Raw genomic sequence first — 10819 nt, forward strand, 5'->3', positions numbered from 1 at the left:
ATGATAAATTGCAATTGCTTCAATGACTGAGATTATAGTTTGTTGGTTCTCAATAAGTTTCTGAACCATACTTGACATTGTGAATTGATCATTACTTGAGCATAAGAAATCATATGATAAAATCTATATATGTTGCTGTTACGGGAGGAAACTCCGCCGCCACGAGGCGGAACCTTAGCGGAACCAATCTAGGGCTCCAGCGGAGCTGTTCTGTCGGGGACACTTCCCTCCGGGAGGGGGAAATCATCACCAACGTCATCACCAACGATCCTCTCATCGGGAGGGGGTCAATCTCCATCAACATCTTGACCAGTACCATATCCTCTCAAAACCCTAGTTCATCTCTTGTATCCAATTCTGTATCCAAACCACAAATTGGTACCTGTAGGTTGCTAGTAGTGTTGATTACTCCTTCTAGTTGATGCTAATTGGTTTACTTGGTGGAAGATCATATGTTCAGATCCTTAATGCATATTATTACTCCTCTGATTATGAACATGAATATGCTTTGTGAGTAGTTACGTTTGTTTCTGAGGACATGGCTGAAGTCTTGCTATTAGTAGTCATGTGAATTTGGTATCCGTTCAATATTTTGATGAGATGTATGTTGTCTTTTCCTCTAGTGGTGTTATGTGAACATCGACTACATGACACTTCACCATTATTTGGGCCTAGAGGAAGGCATTGGGAAGTAATAAGAAGATGATGGGTTGCTAGAGTGACAGAAGCTTAAACCCTAGTTTATGTGTTGCTTCGTTAGGGGCTGATTTGGATCCATATGTTTAATGCTGTGGTTAGGTTTCACTTAATACTTCTTTTGTAGTTGTGGATGCTTGCAACAGGGGTTAATCATAAGTGGGATGCTTGTCCAAGTAGGGGTAGTACCCAAGCACCGGTTCACCCACATACCAAATTATAAAGTACCGAACGCGAATCATATGAACATGATGAAAACTAGCTTGACGATAATTCCCATGTGTCCTCGGGAGCTCCTTTATCATTATAAGAAATTGTCCAGGCTTATCCTTTGCTACATAAAGGATTGGTCCACCTTGCTGAATTTTATTTACTTTATTTACTTGTTACTCATTACTATTTATCTTATCACAAAACTATCTATCACCTACAATTTCAGTTCTTGCAGAGAAAACCTTACTGAAAACCGCTTATCATTTCCTTCTGCTCCTCGTTGGGTTCGACACTCTTACTTATCGAAAGGACTACAATAGATCCCCTACACTTGTGGGTCATCAGGCAACTGCAGTGCCCAAATCGCGAGGAACGCCACTCTGAACCCGAAGTCAACGCTTAAAGTAGAAGAAGAATTGTTCTCAGGTCAGGTTCCGTAGCTATGGTTCATACTACTTCGCTCTTGCATCACTGTATTTACTGATACCAACTAATTTCAAATTTGGAGGATGCAATTGAAACTCCAATGGAGCAACAGGTATGTTTTAAACCTGTTTCTTCAACGTGTTTGGCTGTTTGCTGTTGTAACTTGCTCTATGATGATTTCAGTTTCAATTGAATAAACAGTTATGTTCTTATGCCATGCACATTACAAGTGTTGTTATTTGTGTAGTTTCCCACACTTATATTCTGTCTATGCTGCTTTGTCTTAAATAGATATGATTCGAACTGTATCTATCTTGATTTGGCAACATAAACTAGAATGATATAGACCATACAGTGACCATACTACATAGATATATGTTTGTTTAATGTTGTTATCATGTCCACCTTACTACTGAACTGGTTTACCAAAATGAGTTTCATATACTACATTGTAAACCTGAGATGTGTTTGTTTGTTTCTCTTTTAGAACACGGATAAAATATTGGAGAAGAGTACCCCCGTTATGCAATGGTAAAGGAAGTAATGCAGATAAGGTTCAAGATAGTGAGACATCCCTGTTGGTCTCCAAGAAAGCGGATAAAAACTATATTGAAGACACTGAGACAACCCCAAAGTCCTGTCTTGATGTAGTGTTTGAGTTACTGGCTACCACTGCTGGCACCAGCTCTTCGAACTCATTGCCTGAATCAGTTCGGCTTCTTGAGTCTCAACTTCAAGTTGAAATACATCGATCAGATGTTATGCGACAGGAAGCCGAAGGACTGAGAAAGTCCCTGCAGAATTCAGATGCATAATTTCTGGTGCAACAACAAGTGCTGGAGGACTTAAGCGCCAAACAAGAGAAAGTTAATAAGCTTGCTAAGCATCTTGCCAGCATTATGGGTACCCAGGATATTGTTTCTTGAGCTCTTCTGAAGTGGTTTCAGTTCTGGACTTGTTTTGCTGCGGCGTTTATATGCTGCTGTGTTCCCTATATTTGCACTGGTGGCGAACTTTGATGCCCAGTGGATGTAATATGTGTAATAGCCGTGATAGCCTAGCGTAAGTTGCTTGCTTATTTATTTCCTTATTGTCTTGTTTATTTCTTTGCTTGTAGTCAGTGTAGTTCTTTTTCCGCGGTTTGCTAGTGGCCGCAATAACCTATTTTTTAAAACTAGGCCACAATAACCATGGGCTACATATTTACTGTAGTTACCATTTCCCTCCTACGGGCCATAGAAACAATGGGCCTTGTACGTGTCGTAGACACAATGGGCCTTCTACGGGTCGTATCATCAATGGGCCTTGTACGGGCCATATGATCGGTTGGCCAAACATGGGCCAATAACAGACCACATTATGGCCGTAAATGGCTAGAGTTGGAATCGTCTGTTCATGGGCCGACCATAACGGGCCATCGTTAATCGGTCGTATTTGATGACGCTATGAAAACGGCCCAACGTATTAACGGGCCACAAAACGGGCTGACTGTAACCTCGGGCTGAATTTAGCCCACAACAGAAAATGACAGTAACGGGCGGTAAGTAAACGAATGCTGGAAATGAGCCCAAGAGTAAATGGGCTCTGAGAAGGCCAAAAGATAACATGGGCTGGAAATGGCACAACGGAATAATGGGCCGTTAATGGGTATAAAGTTATACACTGTTCATTACGGGCCAGTTTCACCACGGGCCGTTAATGGGTATAAAGTGATACACTGTACACTACGGGCCAGTTTCACCACGGGTCGTTAATGGGCCAAGAGTTATAAAGGGCCTCATATGGGCCGAAGGACGTCATGGGCCATACATGGGCCAGAAGTGAAAACAGGCTAGAATCATATTGGATGGCCCAGGTGACACTACAGGGCCTAAATCGGATAGGGTGTAACGGGCCTTGGGTTAGCGGGCTGTAAATGGGCTATATGCGAACAAGCCGTTAATAGGCTTTCCATGGGCCGGCCCGCCACCTTTTAACCAAGTCAAATGGGCCGGCCTTTTCACAGGAATGGGCCTCTATTGGGTCGTGCCACGTGTCGATGTATCATAGGCGCCTTCTGTCCAATGAGTGGATGACATCTGTCCCAACGATGAGACGACACATGTTTCTTCTAGCCAATGATGATTTTACACGTGGAAAATCCCCATTGGTCGGGGCTGTTAACGGGTTATCGGATCCAAAACCCGACCCGATAGCTTAACGGCGTTCCGTTACGGTGGATGCCACGTGTCGGTCACCCTTGACGAAAGCATTTCTGTGACGCGCGATTTATCGTCATGGAAGTGGACACTTCCGTGATGATAATTTTGGTAATGTCATGGAACACTTCTATGACAGCACAGGTATGACTATCTTGATTCTATCATAAAATCGTCATGGATGTACATGCATGACAAAAAACGCGACCTACTATGACAAACACGTATCATCACGGGAGTGTTTCTTTTGTAGTGAAAGGAGAAGCGACCTCCACGACAACAGTCGACATTCTTCTTCTCTCATATATGGTGGACACACTCCCTCACTGATTTTTCGACCGTCGGTGATGGTCGTTACTCCTCCTTCCCCTAGTGCCTAACAAAGGTCTAGCACAAGGAGAAGAAGGAGAAACGACCCCCACGACAACAGTTGGGTTTCTTCCTCTCTCATATATGGTGGAGACTTTCTCTCTCACTCATTTTTTGATTTTCATGTATGGAGCCTTGATAGACTTAAAGTCAACCCGAAATGTCATTTAATTATCTTTCTAGAAAATCCAGGCCACTCGATATTTCCTACATATTCTAGCACAGGTCATGCCAAAATTGCTGGAAAAATACGACATGACCTTTGCTAAAAAAGGACATATCGAGCGCCTAAAATTTGGCGGAACAGAAATTAATCAACACTCCGGCAAAACATAGGCCACTCGGAGGTGTTACCCGCAAACATGGCCACTGGGAAAGCACATATCCTATTTGCATTCAAACTTGATGGTCATTGCATTCAAACTTGATGGTCATTGCATTTCAATGGTTAAAAATATGAAAAAAAAACATTTCAAAATGTCTTATAGAACTCATATTGACATGCAGATTTGGCTAGTCTCACCTCGAGGTCGGAGGGGGCCTGTGATGGGGATGACGGCGGCGACGACATGAAGATTTGGGTGCAAAAACAAAATAGTATTCAAAATAGCGCTCTCCAATTTGAGCATTCAAAATAGGAGTAGTTCTCCAATTTGAGCATTCAATAAGCAAAACTAAATCATAAAATAAATTATTATTCAAATTAGCATGCATTCAATAAGCAAAACTAAATCATCTCTTGCGTTTGTACATCATCGAATATTATCACTAATACATCTCGAATAGTCTCGTACATATAACCTCGCTAATACAGCTAAAACCATAGCGAACGACGGGTATCGACCCGGGCGGTGGACACCCAAAGAGAAGGAATCATCACATGATCATAGCTCTAGTGAGATCCCTGAAGAACCTGCCAGGTATTGGAGAACCTGCCCTCCAACGCAACCGTGTAGCGACGGACGTGCTTGTCCTCCTCGCTGACACGGTGACGTACCACCTCCACGGGGTCCTCAAGCCTCTGCACCATCACTGGCCCACGCGACCGCCACCAAAGAAGGTTCGGGTCAACGACGGGCTGGCTCCTCACCAAGCTGCGCCTCCCGGAAGGTAGCACATCTCAGTACCAGCCCGGCGGAGCCCAGTCCTGGACATGGCCCCTCTGATCAAGCAGGCCTCCTCCGCCGATATGACGACGAGGATGTGGGATAGGCATCATCGTTATCGATGCAGTAATAATTGCTTTAACTAAAAAAGTAAACTAGTTCTATTAATTTCCGTACTAAAAATAAAACAGTTGTATTAATTCAACGAGTTCAATTAAGCACTTACTATAAATAAAAATAAACTAGTTCTTACTAAAAATAAACTAGTTCAACTAGTTCTATTAATTTTCTTACTAATTTTGTTAAACACTTACTAAAACACAATAAAAAAAACTAGTTAGATGAACTCTAAAATTTAACCCTAACTAATTTGATGAACTCTAAAATTTAATGAACCCTAACTAATTTGATGAACTCTAAAATTTAACCCTAACTAATTTGATGAACTCTAAAATTTAACCCTAACTAATTTGATGAACTCTAAAACTAATTCTATTTAACAACTACTGCCCTAATTAGCATCTAATTTGATGAACCCTAACTAATTAGATGAACTCTAAAATTTAACCCTAAGAACCCTAGCTAGGCAGAGGTAGGGGAGGAGGAGGAGGAGGAGGAGGGAATGCACACCTCGGGTGCTAGCGGAGTTAGGGAGAGGGGCACGCGGCGTCGAGGTCGGGGTCGGGATGGCAGGCGCACGACGGAGGGCGGCGATGTAGGGGGGCGTTGAGGTCGGGGTCGGGGGCGGCATCGACGGTGTGCAGAGAGCAAAGGGAAAGTGTGCGGCGGCCGAGCGACGACGGCGGCAACAGTAGACGCGCGCGTGTTGGATTTGGGGGAAGTGGCCATGGGGAAGAAGAATCGCACGTGGTTAAGTCAAAAGTAGCAGTAGCGCGTTCCAGAGAAAGCGCTACTGCTACATTAGCTATAGCTAAGTTAGTTGTAGCGCCGGATAGAAACCCGGATAGAAACAAGCGCTATTGCTCACATAGCTATAGCGCCTGTCCAGAAAGCTAGTTGCTGCTACGAATATCTCCTTTATTTTTATTTTTCATTTATTTTCATTCAAATTTTCTTTTTTCCTTCGCCTTTTTCTATTTCTTTCATTTTCATTTACTTTTCTATATGTTTTTCATTTTATTTTCCTTTCCTTAGCAGTAGCGCTTCCTGCATAAAACACGCTGCTACAACAATCATCGCAGCAACGCTCTTTCCTTAGGCACGCTACTCCTATAGGTAGCCTGACGAGAACAGTAAGGGGAATTGTAGTAGTAGCGCTTCTACCATTAGACGTGCTACTGCTACGAACTTAGCTGTAGCGCGTTTAGATTACACGCACTAGTGGTAAATTGTAGTAGCGCTTCCTTTTAGCCCGCGCTACTGGTAACTTTCTGTGTATAAGGTTTTCCCTTGCATCTGGCCGTCCGAGTGGCGGAGCAGGCGGATGCTTTGAAGCATTGTCTTCTTCTTTTTCTCTTCGGCCAGCTGTTGGCAGCCGGACACAAACTTTTTTCTTTTTCTTCTGCCGGCTCTGGGCAGCCGGACGTTTTTTTAACAAGCCGATTGGGCACTCAGCCCTTTTCTTTTCTTCCAGCCAGATCTTTTCTTTTTTCTTTGTCTCTGCGTGGAGCAGCCGGCCGAACCGGGCGGTTGGAGTGGGCGGCCACAGGGGGGCGGACCCGGCGGCCAGGAGGCCGACAAGCAGCCAGCCTGCGCGAAGCCGGCAGGCGGCCGGAACTGATGGAGCCGGCGCTAGAGTAGCCGGCACAAGCGCACGGGGGCGGACGACAAGGGCGTGAGCCGGCCCGGCGCGGAGGCGGAGCAGGCGACCGGTGCGGCGACCCTGACGGTCGGGTGCAGTCGAGGCACAGGCGGCAGAGCAGGCGACCGGTGCGGCGACCCTTACGGTCGGGTGTAGTCGAGGCGCAGGCGGCGGAGCCGCAGTGAGCCGGGCGAGGGAAGCGGAGCCGAGCAGCGACCCAGCGGGCATGCGTGATAGAAGCCGCCCGGGGCCAGTGGGCTAGGAGGTGGATGCGGAGGAGCGGGAGCCGGAGCAATGCAGTAGTGCGGCCCGAGCGATGCAGCGGTGCGGGCAAAGAGGACGCGCACGCATTGCGGGCAGAGCGGGCGTGCTGGAGGGCGGGCGCAGACGGCTGGGCGCTGGGCCAGAGCTGGCGGAGCCACGCGCGTGTGTGGCGGACGGGGCGGCATGGGGTACCTGCAGCGGCGCAAGGAATCAAGACCCCGCGCGGATGCGTGCAGGTGGAGCGGCGAGGAGGGCCTCGGGGACCTGGCGCGTGCGGGGAGGGCCGGTTGCGGGACTTGAGCCAGCCGCATGGCCGCCTCGGGGCGTGTTGATGTAGAGCCCCTGAGTGCTGCCGGAGAGACGACGATGACATCACAGTGATGATGAAGATGGTTTCGCTCAGACCGCGATTCCAGCAGCAGCGAGCCCCACGGTGGGAGCCAACTGTAATGGTATTTTCGCAGGCTGGCTGATCAAACCAGTTGCGACGCGCTCGCCAGAGGGAATGACGGTTCCCGTCCAGAACACAGCTCTGGCCGACGCCGCAGATGGCCCCATGGTGTGCCCCAACTGTCGTGGTATTTTGCGGTAGTAGCCAGGGGGTACCGCGTCACGGCAGGTGCCACGGGGTAGCTTATCGTGGGTGGAGCAAGGCTAGAGTGGAATATCCAGGACGGGTATGCGAACAGCACGCGGAGGTTTACCCACGTTCGTGGTGGGGAACACAGTAATTTCAAAAAAAAATCCTACGATCACGCAAGATCTATCTTGGTGATGCAAGCAACGAGAGGGGGAGTGTATCTTCATACCCTTGAAGATCACAAAGCGGAAGCGTTTATCAACGCGGTTGATGTAGTCGTACACCTTCACAATCCGCCCCGATCAAGTAACAAGCGCACGACACCTCCGCGTTCAACACACGTTGAGCTCGATGACGTCCTCACCTTCTTGATCCAGCAAGATGGGCAAAGTAGTAGATGTGTTCCGGCAGCACGACGGTGTGGTGATGGTGTTGGTGAAGAACAATCTCCGCAGGGCTTCGCCTAAGCACTACGGAAACTATGACGAAGGATAAACTAGAGGGGACGGGGTTGCCGGCACATGGCTTGGTGTTTCTTGATGTGTCTTTGGTGCTAGCTTTGCCCCTCTATTTTATATGTTGAGCCTTGGGGTCGAAACTTGGAGTAAAAGCCTCCGCAAAGTCGGTTTCACCCGAAAGGCAAGAGTCCTTCTCGAACTCCAGGGCCAGACGCCAGGGTTTCCGGTGTCTGGACCCAGACGCCAGGGACCCTGGCGTCTAGCCCCTAGACTCCGCAAAACTTCCTTTTGTGCTTTCCAAAGACCTTGTGGGCTTTCCCTTTTGGCCCAAATAAAGAGTTCTCATACCCAAACAATTCGAGAAACATCCGGAACCCCTTCCGGTGAATTCTGGAACCCCTCCGGAGACCAAACACTATTATCCCATATATCAATCTTTATCTTCAGACCATTCCGGAGTTCCTCGTCATGTCCGTGATCACATCCGGGACTCCGAACAACATTCGTTCACCAACATACATAACTCATATAATACTATATCGTCAACGAACGTTAAGCGTGCGGACCCTACGGGTTCAAGAACTATGTAGACATGACCGAGACACTTCTCTGGTCAATAACCAATAGCGGAACCTGGATGCCCATATTGGCTCCTACATATTCTACGAAGATCTTTATCGATCGAACCGTTATGACAACGTACATTATTCCCTTTGTCATCGTTATGTTACTTGCCCAAGATTCGATCGTCGGTATCTTCATACCTAGTTCAATCTCGTTACCGGCAAGTCTCTTTACTCGTTCCATAATACTTCATCCCACAACTAACTCATTAGTCACATTTCTTGCAAGGCTTATAGTGATGAGCATTACCGAGAGGACCCAGAGATACCTCTCCGAAACACGGAGTGGCAAATCCTAATCTTGATCCGTGCCAACCCAAAAAACACCTTAGGAGACACCAGTGGAGCATCTTCATAATCACCCATTTACTTGTGACATTTGATAGCACACAAAGTGTTCCTCCGGTATTCGGGAGTTGCATAATCTTATAGTCTGAGGAATATGTATAAGTCATGAAGAAAGCAATAGCAATGAAACTGTAACGATCATAATGCTAAGCTAACGGATGGGTCATGTCCATCACATCATTCTCCTAATGATGTGATCCCATTCATCAAATGACAACACATGTCTATGGTTAGGAAACTTAACCATCTTTGATCAATGAGCTAGTCAAGTAGAGGCATACTAGGGACACTATGTTTTGTCTATGTATTCACACATGTACTAAGTTTCCGGTTAATACTATTCTAGCATGAATAATAGACATTGGGAATCGTTTGCCAACGGCGCACCGGCCGAAGCTTCGGCCGGTCGCGTCCATGCGCAAACGCGCCCAGCGACCCACCTAACGACACGTAGGATGAGGGGCCCGCCCACGTGCGTCTTCTCCTTCCTGCCCTTTCTCTTCTTCCTCTCGGTCATCTCTCTCTTCTCTCTCCCCGTTGCCATCGCCAACCTGTCGCCCACGCCGGAGGCTTCCCAGGGACGCCGCCATCATGGGAATCAGCCGATCTGGCCACCCTTGACCAGATCCGTGCGGATCCGCATGCATCGGAGCTCTGCCTACCTCGCCGGACCCGACCCCGCCGGAGCTGCAGCCAGCAATGGCAGACTACAATCATCGGTGGAACCAGTTGTAGCAAATTCAATCATCGGTGGTAGCGAAAATCTACTACGGTTGCAGCAAAACGACGATGGCCATGGGCAGGCATGGGAGCTCGGTGGAGCAGCACAAGTAGCTGTGATAATGGTTGTAGCAAATTTCAACGCCGTTTGTAGCAAAACCAAACTATGGTAGCAGCAAAACGGCGTCATCATCATCGCGGGTTCACAGCTAAGACAATAAGTTTGAAGCTTTTTTCATTGCCCGTTGTAGCTTTTGTAACCGCCGGTTGCAGCTTTTTCGTTTGTCGTCCATGGGTACGGCTCCACAGTTGAAGCTTTTTTCATCGTCGGATGAAGCTTTTTTCATCGTCGGATGAAGCTTTTTTCGTCGCGAGATGAAGCTTTTTTTGTCACCGGTTGTAACTTTTCTTTGGTCGTTCATAGTTTCCGTCGTACGAGTTGAAACTTTTTTCATAGCTAGTTGAAGCTTTTTTCGTCAGCGATTGTAGCTTTTTCCGTCATCGGTTGCAGCACTGGGCATATTCCCTCGGGGCTTGATTTTTTGTTGCAAACGGGGGATGAGCACCAGCGAGCAGACCGGCGAGCACGCCGGTGAGCTCCGGTCGTCGCCACCGGAGCTACAACGGTTGCCACGGAAGCTACAACCGCAGGGGTGGGCTGTTGCATGGGCAAAGCCGGTGACGAGGACGGCCGCCCAGGGCTGGGACCGGCGACCATGGCGGCCAGCGAAGACGGCCGGCGAGGGCGGCGAGGGTGTCGATGAGCTCAAGAGACGAGGAGGGCAGGCGGGGGGCCGACGACGAGGGAGAACGCGCGCGCCGACGAGATGGGGTTCCTTTTCTCGTACGCGCTCGCGAGAGGAAGACGCCGCCCAGGGATAAGGATCCAACGGCTCGGGACGGGCCGATCTGACGGCTAGGGTGCGACCGGCCGAAACGTTCGGCCGGCACACCGGCGCAGATCGTTGCCCATAGACATTTATCATGATATAAGGAAATATAAATAACAACTTTATTATTGCCTCTAGGGCATATTTCCTTCAGTCTCCCACTTGC

The sequence above is a fragment of the Triticum aestivum genome, chromosome 3B, assembly GCF_018294505.1.
Source record: "Triticum aestivum cultivar Chinese Spring chromosome 3B, IWGSC CS RefSeq v2.1, whole genome shotgun sequence".
Lineage (NCBI taxonomy): Eukaryota > Viridiplantae > Streptophyta > Magnoliopsida > Poales > Poaceae > Triticum > Triticum aestivum.